This window comes from Protopterus annectens, chromosome 11.part0 (assembly GCF_019279795.1).
Source record: "Protopterus annectens isolate FY-2018-M chromosome 11.part0, PAN1.0, whole genome shotgun sequence".
Lineage (NCBI taxonomy): Eukaryota > Metazoa > Chordata > Ceratodontiformes > Protopteridae > Protopterus > Protopterus annectens.
Genome location: NC_056745.1, coordinates 719,866,491 through 719,879,196, shown reverse-complemented (window position 1 = coordinate 719,879,196; position 12,706 = coordinate 719,866,491). Strand labels below are relative to the sequence as shown.

The 12,706-nt window shown below is 42.4% G+C and overlaps 1 protein-coding gene across 1 annotated transcript in view; it reads left to right on the top strand.

The window, feature by feature from the left end:
* LOC122815573 (protein mono-ADP-ribosyltransferase PARP12-like) overlaps positions 1-12,706 on the top strand; it is a 1,647,737-nt gene that overhangs the window by 184,669 nt on the left and 1,450,362 nt on the right. The gene's annotated exons all lie outside the window — the stretch shown is intronic.

The window sequence follows — 12,706 nt, the reverse complement described above, 5'->3', positions numbered from 1 at the left end:
TGACCTCTCTCTAGCACTGGGAGTCAAGGACACCTGCCAATAACCCTTGGTAAGATAAGTAGTGGTATGATGTCCTTCATGGATGCATCTGCAGTCATAACAACTGGGTTGTCCTGTCGTCAGGCAGCCCTTCAGTCGGCCGGATTCCAAAGTCCGGGTCCGGCTTCGGCTGATGTCGCACTTCACCCGACGTCATCTCTGTTGGTCTTCGGGTATAAAAGCATCAGCCGACGCCATTTTCTTCAGTCTTTCTTGCCGTGTGGCGCCCAAAGCAGAAGCTGTTCGCAAGTGCCGGTCGGTCGGATCCAGAGATTACTTCTACCGAATACTACTTCGAAGACTTCTAAAGCTAAGTACCCCGTTGGGGACTCTTTCTTGCCTCAGCCGATGTCAGAAAAAGTTAATAATTGTTTAACCTGTGGGAAACAAATACCTCATAAAGATTTCCACTCTTACTGCCTGCCTTGTTTAGGCCCAGCCCACGACGTAGCAGCCTGTTCGTCCTGTGCTTCTTTCAACCGACGAACACTTAGACGTCGGTCAGAGTTTGCAGAACAGTTTTTCGGTTCTGATTTTGCGTACATTATGCCGTCGGATCCTCCGACTACGCATTCTGCCAAAAAACGCAAAGAAAAAGACCGACACTCGCGGTCCGCGGTTTTGGCCGAAACCATGGTTAAGCAAACCGCGAGTGTCTCGGTTTCGGCCGAAACCGAGAAAACTGATCAAAATACACCTCAAGCTGTCTCTACAACTGAGGTCCCTGCTAACACTCTTGAATCGGCCTCAGAAACTTTACCCACTACGGTGCTTACCATTGACTTATCAGACACCATTCCCTTGGATGTCTCTACCCCAGCACGTGGTGCTGCTAGGCCTCCAGCAGCCATGTCCATTAAGGCCTTCGCCAGGGCTAAAGCAGCCAAGACTACTAAAACAGTGCCTGTTAAACCCCCCACAACCAGGCCCTCTTCCAGTTCTCAAATGCTTACTTTGGCAGAAGATTTAATTTCTTTAATTAGAGGATCTCAATCTCACCCAGACAGGGCCTCTCAGCCCCCAGAGAAGAGACCTAGGGCAGAGCCCCCTGAGCCAGTGTCCTCTGATGATTCTGCTGATGAATCAGACATAACTGACCAGCCAGAGGCTCCTTTCTCCAATTTTGAAGATTCTGATGCTGAAGAATCCATTCCAGCTGCTTCCCCTCCAGAAGAATTCTCCTTTGGGGAAACCTTGCATGCCATGCGAGAACAGTTCCAATGGCAGCAACAGGATTTTTCAGACTCCAGGAAAAGACTTAGGACTTTTTTGCACCTTCCACAGCACAGGCCCTTAGCTATCCCTCCTGTTCTCTCTGTGGTGGATGATGCTTTCAATGATGTCTGCTCCGCTCCAGATTCTTTACCCCCAGCCCCTGCCAAACCAGACAGATTTTACAGGGTGCCAGATACTCATCACCACCTTTACAAGGCCCCTCTTGCAGACCACGAAACTATATCCCAGGGTCCCAAGGCAGTAGCCGCGACCATAGCTAAAAACCCTGTTCCTTCTGAAAGGGAAGCAAGGTCATTAGACAGATGGGGTAAAAAGGTTTACACTTCAGCCACTCTCTCAGCTAGAGCTTTAAATTGTCAGTTTCACATGATACAATACCAAGAGTTTATGCTTGATCAGTTAACTAAAAAGCTAACCACTGATGAATCTCTTGATAAGAATTATGTATTAGAAATGGTAAATAACATACAGCAGGTTAGTAACCATTCTTTAAAATGTGGCTATGATGCACTGGAGGCTTCATTTAGATCAGCCATGACTGGCACAGTAATTAGAAGGCATGCATGGCTAAAGGAGCAAGCTTTACCGGATCATGTTAAATCTAAATTGCTAGATGCTCCTATGGATAAAACAAGTTTGTTTGGTACACCTGCCCAGCAGGTTATGAAGAAAATGGAAGAAAAGGCAAAATCAGTCCAGACAGTTAAAGATTTCTTGCAGGTTCAACCCCCAAGGTTTAGCAGGAACTGGCCTGCCAAAAATTGGTCCTTTCCTGACTCCACAAGACCCCAAAGGGGCAGGAATAGACGTTCCAGAGGCAGAAACCAATCCAGAGGAGGTGCCTACAGAGGACGACAGTGGCAAGGTAACAACAGAGGCACAGACTCAACCCCTGCCTCTACATCAACACAGCCACAGTGACTTAATCCTAAATCCGCCTACCAGGGAACAAATAGCAGCTCCTCTAGGCGGAAAGCTAACCTTATTTTCAAAAAACTGGCACCACATAACAAAGGACAAGTGGATTTTACGAACCATAGATCAAGGTTACCGGTTCCACTTCCACACTTTACCAGTCAAAAGAGGAATGCCAAATCTACCTCCAAATCAAAAAACAGAGGCTCTACAACAGATAATGGAGTTAGCAAACATGAGAGCTGTGGAAAAAGTGCCAACAGCAGAGCAAGGAAAGGGGTTCTACTCCAGACTATTCCTAGTTCCAAGAAAGGAAAAGAGTTGGAGACCAATTCTAGACCTGTCCACCCTAAATACTTACATCATTGTCCCAAAATTCAAAATGCTGACCCTACAGCAACTTCTTCCCATGCTGGGCAAGGAGTGTTGGCTGGTAACTCTAGATCTCAAGGAGGCATACCTGCACGTCCCCATTCGACCTATCTGCAGAAGATACCTCAGATTTCTTGCAGGATCAGAGCACTATCAATTCTCAGCATTGCACTTTGGCTTATCTACTGCGCCCAGAGTATTCACAAAATGCCTGGCATCAGTAATCGCCCATTGCAGACTACAGGGAATTCAAATTTATCCATACCTGGACGACTGCCTGATACAAGGAGACAACAAAAGCAAGCTGACAACAGATTTACAAAGGGTCATTTACTTGCTTCAAGCACTGGGATACACAGTCAATTTACAAAAGTCAAGACTGGTACCATCCCAAACAAGGACTTTCCTGGGAGCGGAATTGGACACAGTAAGACAAATGGCATTCCTAACTACAGAAAAACAAAAAGAACTCCCTCTTTACTTCTTGGCACTAACAAATCTGAACAAGTTAACAGCAAGAAAGGTACTGCAGGCATTGGGTTTCATGGCATCATGCATAATCTTGGTTCCATTTGCCAGACTACATATGAGAAAACTACAGTGGTACCTAAAGAATTTATGGTCCCAACACAGACACAGCCTAGAAACGGAAATCCCACTAATACCATGCTTAAAACAGGAGTTCCTATGGTGGGCTCAGGCATGCCAGTCAAACCCAGGCCTGCCCTTTCGCAAAGGTCAAGCAAGCCAGACCATCACAACAGATGCTTCAGACCTAGGATGGGGGGCACATATGCTGGACAAATGCGTGCAAGGATTGTGGACCCAGGATCAACTCCACCTGCACATCAACCTAAAAGAAATGCTGGCAGTAAAACTGTCAATCCAAAAGTTCAGACCATTTCTCAAGGAGGGCCAGTTGATGATAAGGACAGACAACACCACAGTCACGTGGTACATCAACAAACAGGGAGGCACTCATTCTTACCCCCTATGCAGAATGACTTTGGAACTGTGGACCCTGGCACTCAGCTACAACATCCAGTTACAGGCAATATTTGTACCAGGAAAAGAAAACTCTCTAGCAGATATGTTAAGCAGGACCACATCGGATGTCCACGAATGGCAGCTGCACCCGGACATCTTCAAGACCATCTCGAAGAAATGGGGAATGCCTCAGATAGATCTATTCGCATCACCTCTCAATCACCAGCTCAAAAAATTCTGCACAAGGACATTCCACCCACTAGCATGGAAAGTGGACTCGCTCTCCTTCAGCTGGAAAGGCCTAACAGCTTATGCATTCCCACCTCTTCCCTTGATACACAAAGTACTACTAAAAATCAAGGAGGAACGTCCAAGGATAATCCTGATAGCTCCAAACTGGCCAAGACAGCATTGGTACCCACTGCTGAGGAACATGTCTCGGAACAATATGTGGCCAATACCCCTGATGCCTTTGATGCTAACTCAGAACAACTACAGCACCATGCATCCAAACCTAAAAACATTGCAACTGACTGCATGGAACATCACATAGCAACTGCTAATCCAGAGCTTTCACAAAGAGTTAAAGACATTATTCTTGAAGCACGCAGGCCTTCAACAAGAAGGAACTATGCTGGGAAATGGAAAAGGTTTGTCATTTGGAGTTCTGAAAGAGGAAAAGATGTATCAAACATAGATATGCCCAACATTCTGGAGTATCTGGCCGAACTACTTCATTCAGGCCTGTCCTACTCCTCCATCAAAATTCATGCATCAGCCATTTCAGCAGAATACAGCTTTGATCCACCTGTTTTTTCACACCCTTTGCTCAGGCAGTTCCTCAGAGGAATCAAGAATGTAAAACCTCCAAGGAAACCACCATTGCCAGCTTGGGACTTGAACTTTGTGCTAGAAAAATTGACACTATCACCTTTTGAACCAGCAACAACAGCAGACCTACAACACCTGTCATGGAAAACTGCTTTCCTACTGGCAATTACTTCAGCAAGGAGGGTTTCAGAACTACAGGCCTTAATGGCAGTGCAACCCTTTCTAATCTTCCACCAAGATAGAGTGTCCATGAGGACTAATCCTACATTTATGCCTAAGGTGGTATCCAGAGTGTCCTTAAACCAGGCAATCCACCTACCTACCTTCTTTCCCAACCCACAAAACAGAGGGAAAGAATACTGCATACCTTGGATGTACATAGACAGCTACGCTACTACTTGGACAGAACAAAAAATAGCAGAAAGACTGACCAACTTTTCGTAGCCTATGCAACAGGAAGGGAAGGAAAAGCTATTTCCAAGCAGACAATCTCCAAATGGATAGGAAATTGCATACGATTCTGTTACTCCTTCCATGGAAAGCAAATTCCACATAACATAAGACCTCATTCTACAAGGGCAACAGCCACTACCACAGCCTTCTTACGAGGAGTGGCTACCAAAGACATTATTGAGGCGGCTACTTGGACCTCCGTGCATACATTTGCCAAGCATTATAATTTACCTCTATATTCCAGATCCCGAGCAGGGTTTGCCACTGCTGTTCTGCAAGGGATCCTAAACACACCATAATCTACCTTTATCCTCCTCCCCTAGTTGGCTATGGTATTCTACCCAGTTGTTATGACTGCAGATGCATCCATGAAGGACATAGTACAGTTTTGTACCTACCATAAATGTAGATGTCCGAATTGGATAGCATCTGCAGTCAGGATTACCCTCCCTCCTTCCCCTCTGTGGTACTCCTAGGGTGTTTACCCTTCTAATAGCTAGCTAGTGGGGGGACTTCTTTCATGGTGTATTTGTTTGTATTTATGTACATACATGCTTATTTTTGTGTTTACCTTTATCTTTTGGAAACATTGGCATCTATCCAAAATGTTTAGCCTTCTAGAGGGCTTCTGGCATCTGGGGCAAGAAACACTGAAGAAAATGGCATCGGCTGATGCTTTTATACCCGAAGACCAACAGAGATGACGTCGGGTGAAGTGCGACATCAGCCGAAGCCGGACCCGGACTTTGGAATCCGGCCGACTGAAGGGCTGCCTGACGACAGGACAACCCAGTTGTTATGACTGCAGATGCTATCCAATTCGGACATCTACATTTATGGTAGGTACAAAACTGTACTTTACTTAGCCCCAACCAATTGAAATTTATTGATTTTATTTTACATTTGTTTACTGGAAGAGTCTGACTGGGCATAAAACCCTTTTTCAGCAGAGGCCCGGGTAGAAAAGCTCCGTTGTTAGTAGACATTTTTGTTAGTAGAAACAAATCTTAAAATACAATGGAGATAAAATAGTAACATGCATTCATATTGGTCAAAGTCTAAAACAGACAAAATTGCTTGAGGGGAAGACAGGACCCTATGGTTTTAGTTAACAATGCTGCTAGAAGACAGTTAATACAATAGTAGGAGGTGATAATATGGTGACCAATGAGTACAGTTAGGATACTTAGTCATATATACAGGTAACATACCAAACTGGAGACTTAGCATCTACTAGATATTAACAGTGAGAAGAAAAAATAAACAAAGGTAGTCATATGACTTACATTCAATGCTCATTACATTAGCTATTAAAAATTTTAATAAGAGTTAGTTCCATGGTATGGGCTACCCATTCCCACTACATGTACAAGTCCAGAAATTGATAAGATGGGCTTTAATGTGATGCTTGAAGTTTTTTGAACTAGTTATACTTCTGATTTTAAGTGGTAAGGCATTCCACTGTTTAGCAATGTAGCATGAGTATAGAGAGTCACCTGAGCTGTTTTTACTCCTGGTTACTTCCATTAGTGCTTTGTTAGTGGATCTTAGTGGATGGGTACTTTTATGGGGTTTGAGGAACCCTTGTAGAGCTGGAGTATTTTGGGGTTTATAGAACATTTGGTGAGTGGTAGTGAGTTGTGTGAGGATGAGTTGGCAAGGTAGTTCTAACCAAGATAGTTGTCTTAGGGACTTACAATGATAGGCTCTAGTAGGACAACTAGTGGCAAATTTAGCTATCTTATTATTGCAGGCATCTAGCTTGGTTAGTTCTGATTTTGAAAGGTTGGTAAGGATGTGTGAAGCGTACAGCAGAGTTGACAGAAGAGTTCTGGCAGTGATTATTCTAGAGTTGGTGGTTAGGTAGTTTTTGCATCTGTGTAAGGTACCTATTTTCTTGTGTACTTTTTTTATAGTTTGGGCAATGTATAAGTCAGACTTCAGATTTTGATCTATAATAACACCAAGAAGTTTGGTGGATGTTACTGGTACGATCACAGTGTTATTGCTGGATGTGATGTTGAAGTGAGTGGATTGATTTCAAGTTTGGTGGGGTGGAAGAGCATGAGTCTGGTTTTATTTGGGTTCAGGATTAATTGGGCATCTGTCAGCCATGATTCAATAGCATTGAAGGACGTTTGGGCTATGCTTTGTAGTTCAGATAAGGTTGGGGCAGAACATATGACTGTAGAGTCGTCTGCATACTGTATAAGGGTGGCTGTAGTTGTGCCATTTTGGAGATTATTTGTAAACAGGTTGAAGAGGAGGAGGCTGAGACTAAACCCTTGGGGCACACCCATTGTCACTGGTAACAAGGTAGAAAGAGTTTTGTTCCACCGCACCACCTGTTGCCATTTGGTGAGATAGTTCTGAAATCAGGCTAAAGTGGAATAGCTTAGGTTCAGTTTGGACAGGACAATCAGTAGTTTGTTATGAGAGACTGTATAGAAGGCTTTCAATAAGTCTAAGAAGATGGCTAATACTAGGTCCCCTTTATTTCTAAGTTGATTAGTGGTATTAGTGCAGTTAATGAAGGCAGTAGTAGTACAATGGTAAGGGCGGAAGCCATGCTGAGTGTTTGTAAGTAAGTTATTGTCAAGGAGACGGTTAAGTACTTGGGTGTGAACACACCTTTCAAGGATTTTTGATAGAGGGGATAGGATTGCTATGGGCCGGTAGTTGAAGAAGTCTGTGGAGGTACCCCCTTTGTGTAGGAGTATGATGTGTGCAATTTTTCATAAGGCGGGGATGCGTTGCTTGGATATGGAATGGTTAATTAGTAGGGAAACTTGATAGGAGATGGCTTCAACTGCTATTGTTAAGAATGTTGAGGGTAGGTTGGCAGCTGCCAGGGTTGTGGGTTTTAGCTTGAGCAAGTATTTGTATATAGTATATGTTGGGATGGATTTTAAGGAGAAGGTGTTGTTATTATCTAGTTGAGATGCTAGGTTGATGGGCAGTGATGGGGAGTTTTGGTTAGTAAGGGTTTTGATGGAGTTGATGAAGAATTTATTAAACTGGGTTGAAACACATTTTAGGGGATTACTTGTTGTTGGTTGCGGGGTCTTGGTTTGGCCTGGTTGTAGTATTTTGTTTAATGAGTTCCAGAATTTTAGGGGATTCTTTTATATCTAGCTTGTAAGCTAGTATAGTAATCCTTCTTATCAAATCTTATCTGGGTTTTGGCTTTGTTTCTTAAGTGGATATACTTCTGGTGAGTAGCTATTGACTTTTTTGGTTCCATTCATGCCATACTTTATCCCTTTATTTTAGGAGTCATTTAGTCTGTTTAGTGAGCCAAGGAAAGCAATTAGATTTTGCTCGTATCGTCCTGATAGGGGCCATATTATCTAGAATGTTTAAAAATGTGGAGTTAAAGCAGTCGACTGCACTATTCAGGGGTAGAGTTTTGTGGGGTTTCCAATTGGAGTGCATAAGGGATGTAATAAAATCTTGAGACTTGAACTTTTTAGTGTAGTTTAGTAATATGTGATGTGGCTATCCCACCACTGACAATCAATTAATATATCCTGCCCTTGCACTGGCCCAGTAATTAAGGAGCCACAATCCTCCCCACTGGCAACTGCTAGGGGACGTACACACTGGCAGGATGACAAGTACACACACAGTAAAGTGCAATTTCTCTTAAGAGTACACAGAGATCAGAGGCAGTCTGGGGCTGGTTTGTCCCTCTTTTCTCCAGATCCCTGATAAGACTCCCCACTGGCACAGCTATAGGGTTAATATTTCAGCTGAGGGGCCAAGCCAAGACCTCCAGCACCCTGTCTGTCTAACCAGTGCATCGTGTCCCTGCCCAGCTGACACATACACACTCACACACACACACACACACACACACACACACACACACACACACACACACACAGATACACTTTGAGATTTGATTTATATATAAACACAAACACACACACACACACACACACACACACACACACACACACACACACACACACACACACACCTGCGGATGGCTGGCACAGGTTTACTAGCTATGCCCCCTTCTGCCCAGGCTATAAGGTAGTTTCCACTCCACAAGCCCCTACTTATCAGCTACTATAAGGCCCTTACAAAGGGTGTTCAATCCTATTGTGTAATGCTACAATTATCCAAATGGTAGTCTGAGTAAGACATGCAAAGCTATTTAGGAGTGGCTTGTACAGTGTCACCAAATACATATGCAAGTACTCTATGAGCTTAAATATGTCTCACAAATATCAGCCACAGAGATAGGTTTAAATATATTTAATAATAAATAAGAAAAGAAGAAGACAATACTAAGGAAACAAACAGTTACTTCTGAGTTCAAAATTACAGGAAATATTTTAAAACAACATTGCAGGGCAGTCTCAAATAAATACAGAAAACATCTAAACTAATCTTTACTATATTCCTATTTATATCTAAAAGAGACACTATGCCCTAAATCTTACTTACAACAAGGCAATTGCAGATGGTGATGATGAGTGGATGTTCTTGCTAGGTCCAAGACAAAATACAAAATGCCCAGTCTCTCTCTGAGAAAGTTCTTAAATTAATATCAAATATTACTGCTAGGTTAGCCTGGATGACATCACTTTTTGTCACCTGCCATTAGTTCCCAAGCTAATCCCCCAATGTCCAACATTTAACATCTCTGTGCAAAAATACATATCTCTCAGATCTTTGCAGCTGATAGGAATTCATAAAGCAGTAAAACACTTCTGCATCTTAACCCTAGTAATTACTTCTCTTTCAAGACAATATAAAAAAACTTCTAGCTCTAGATGTTGTGTCTGCTTCTACATTGAAACTGAGAGATAACACCTCGTGTTTATGGCCCAGGTATAAAGTAACTTAACCTCAATCATTCTTAAGTTTTGCAAGTGTATGCTGTATTTACATTATTGAAGCTCAGTACTGTACAATCCCTGTTCAACACATACTTCTGTATAAATCATATCAATATTCACAAATAACATAGACTTATTTACAAGATTCCAAGTACCTGAGCTGGCAATATTTATCTATATCACAGTCTCTATGTCAGAAGAAAGAAAATATTGGCAAAAATTAGGAGGTGCAGCTCTCAGCAGGATAAAAGCACTCTCCTGAAACTAGAGAAACAACTCAGAGGAAAAATAAAGTCTTCCAAAGCCAGAATTGAGTTAAAGCTGGCCTCCTAGGCCAAAGACAACCAGAAGGCATGCTTTAGCAATGTCTGCAACCTCAAAGACAATACACAATTGTCTGTAGAGCTCATTGTTAATAGAACCACCTATTTTGAGCCAGAAAATATAGCAAGCCTACTGGGAGACATATTCAGCGGTAACATTACTCCTTTCTCCCTTTCAACCTCTCCTCAGGAAGTACCATAAAATGTAATTAGCCATTATCGCTGTGGAACAGGCCCTCATTGCTCTCTGTCTCTCTCTCTAAGGCAAAGAGCACTGCATCAACAGGCCCAGACAACATCCCAGAATGCCTTCTAAATACCATGAAATATGACCTGTCAAGACCTCTGGAACCACTATTTAACAGTAACCTCCAAGCAGGCTTCATGTCTAATGAACGGAGAGAAGAATAGTTATCCTTCTGCATAAAGGTGGGCCATCTACAGACCCCTGAAACTGCAAATCCACAAGTCTCATTAGTCTCATATGCAAAGCCATGGAAAGAATTATCATGGAAATGATCGGTAATGATTTAGGAAAGCTCTGCACATGGGACTCAACTCAATTCATTTCATCAAGAGCAAGTCATGCCTACTCAACCTGATGGACTTCCTTGGGAAGGTCACCAAAGCAATGGATAAGGTCAAAACAATTCACACTGCCTAACGTGACCTGTCCAAGACATTTGACACAATATCTCACTTGGGTATTGCTGGCAAACACAAGAGTTTAGGTATAAACCTTTATCTCACCTGGTGGATAGCCAGTTGGCTCAGAGACAGGACCCAGAAAATTAGAAATGGTGAATACACTTCTACAAAGAGGCCAGTCACAACCGGAATCCCACAGGGATCAGTCCTGGGACTACTTCTTTTTGGCATTTATTTTTCCAAAGTCAAAGCCAATGTCAAGGGCCTCTGAATGACCACATGTACAGACAATTACAAGTTAAGAGTAGTTATAGAATCTCCACTGACTCTAAGGTTCACCAGGAAGATCAACAAATAACAAAGAACAGACAAAGAACTTGTGTCAGAACCATAGTATTCTTTGGGAAGTTTTCCACCCTGGTAACCAGTATACTGACAACATAACCCTAAGAGCTGACCCAGTAGTGAGGGACTTGGGGTCACACACAGAGAGTAATCTAGTCTTTGACTATTATGTGTCTACAGTAGCGAGGAAATCATTCTATGTTATGCAACTTATAAACAAAGGTATACCATCAAGATCCAAGGAGATCATTATTCCACTATATTCAGAATTCATCAGACTATCATTGAGTACAATGTCCTCTTTGGTATGTACCTAACAAGGCACATCTAACATTTGGAATGATCACAGAGGTTCATCCCTAAAAGAATACAGGGTGTGTTCATCACTAAAAGAATACAGAGTGTAAGTAACATGTCCTGTGCAGACTGCCTCACATGCTGACATCCTGCATTAGTTTGGGCTGGCAGTGTGGAGTGACCTGATGACATGACCCCAGGCTATTTGAGTATTCTGCTTCCCCAGTCCTCCCACATGCCCAGCTCAGTGATGTTCTTTGACTGAGCTCTGGCCTGTACTGAGGCTCAGAGAATACACTGCCCAGCTTGTCCCCTTCCCTCATCTAGCATAGGCATGGTCATTTCACTGCCAGCACCATCAAGTGCCTGAACTGCTAATCAAATGTTGGTCTCCTGGGCCATAGACAGAGCATTATCTCTGTATGCTACTAGCTCAGGACAGTTTGAAGTGTCCTCTGGTAAAGCAGTGCCCCATTAATCTGCATGGTAACCTTTCTGCTGATTGTACTTTTTCTTCCTGTCATGCTGCTTGCAGTTCTTTCAAAGTGACACTGCTGCTTGTTGTTGTGCTGATTTGGTGAACATTTCAAAGCCTTTGCTATTCCCTTTGTCTCATGGCAGATCATAGAAATGCTTTATTCATTTCCACTGAATTAATGCATTGTGCTTGTGGAAGCAAACACAAATCATACAAAGAGGGGAGTAAAGCAGTATGACCAGTTTAGCATTTCCAGTAATGTCGTGCTGTTCAGCCCATGCTACTCAATCTAAAGTTTGTATATTAATGTAGTAGCTTGAATTTTAAGACAGATTTATTCCATTGTGTGTTTTTGGGGTGCCTTTGCATCTTCATTTTGTTAACTGAGCAGCCTTCATGGACTAAAAAAAGTCATCCACTAAAGCAACAAGAAAAAAACATTAAAACTTTAGTGACTGTAATGTACAAAGACTAAGCAGCAGATTAGTAGTGAGATTGTATCTAAAAAGTATAAGTAAATGCTGTTTGCAACATGTCAGTACAACAGGATTTTTAACACCTTTATTGAAAAGTATCACTTAAGACATAGGCAAACATACATTTATATAAAAGTAAACAAACCATGTTAACATGTTCACAGTGGGTCTATATTACATAGTCGAAGTCTTATAACTTCGAACACATAATGTTCGAACCATTATGTTTGAAGTTGCAAAACTTCAACTGTGGATAAAAAAAAAAACAGGAACCAAAGTAAACTTTTAAAGCAGGGGGGCAAGCACGCCTGCACCCCCCGCTACTTAAATATACAAACTCTGAGAACGCACCCCATTGAACAAAATCCGTTTATGGAGATTTCCATTCAAACGCTCAAACTTTTACAAATTCGAACTTATGGTCTCGACTATATGAGGTTCAAACTTGTAAAAGTT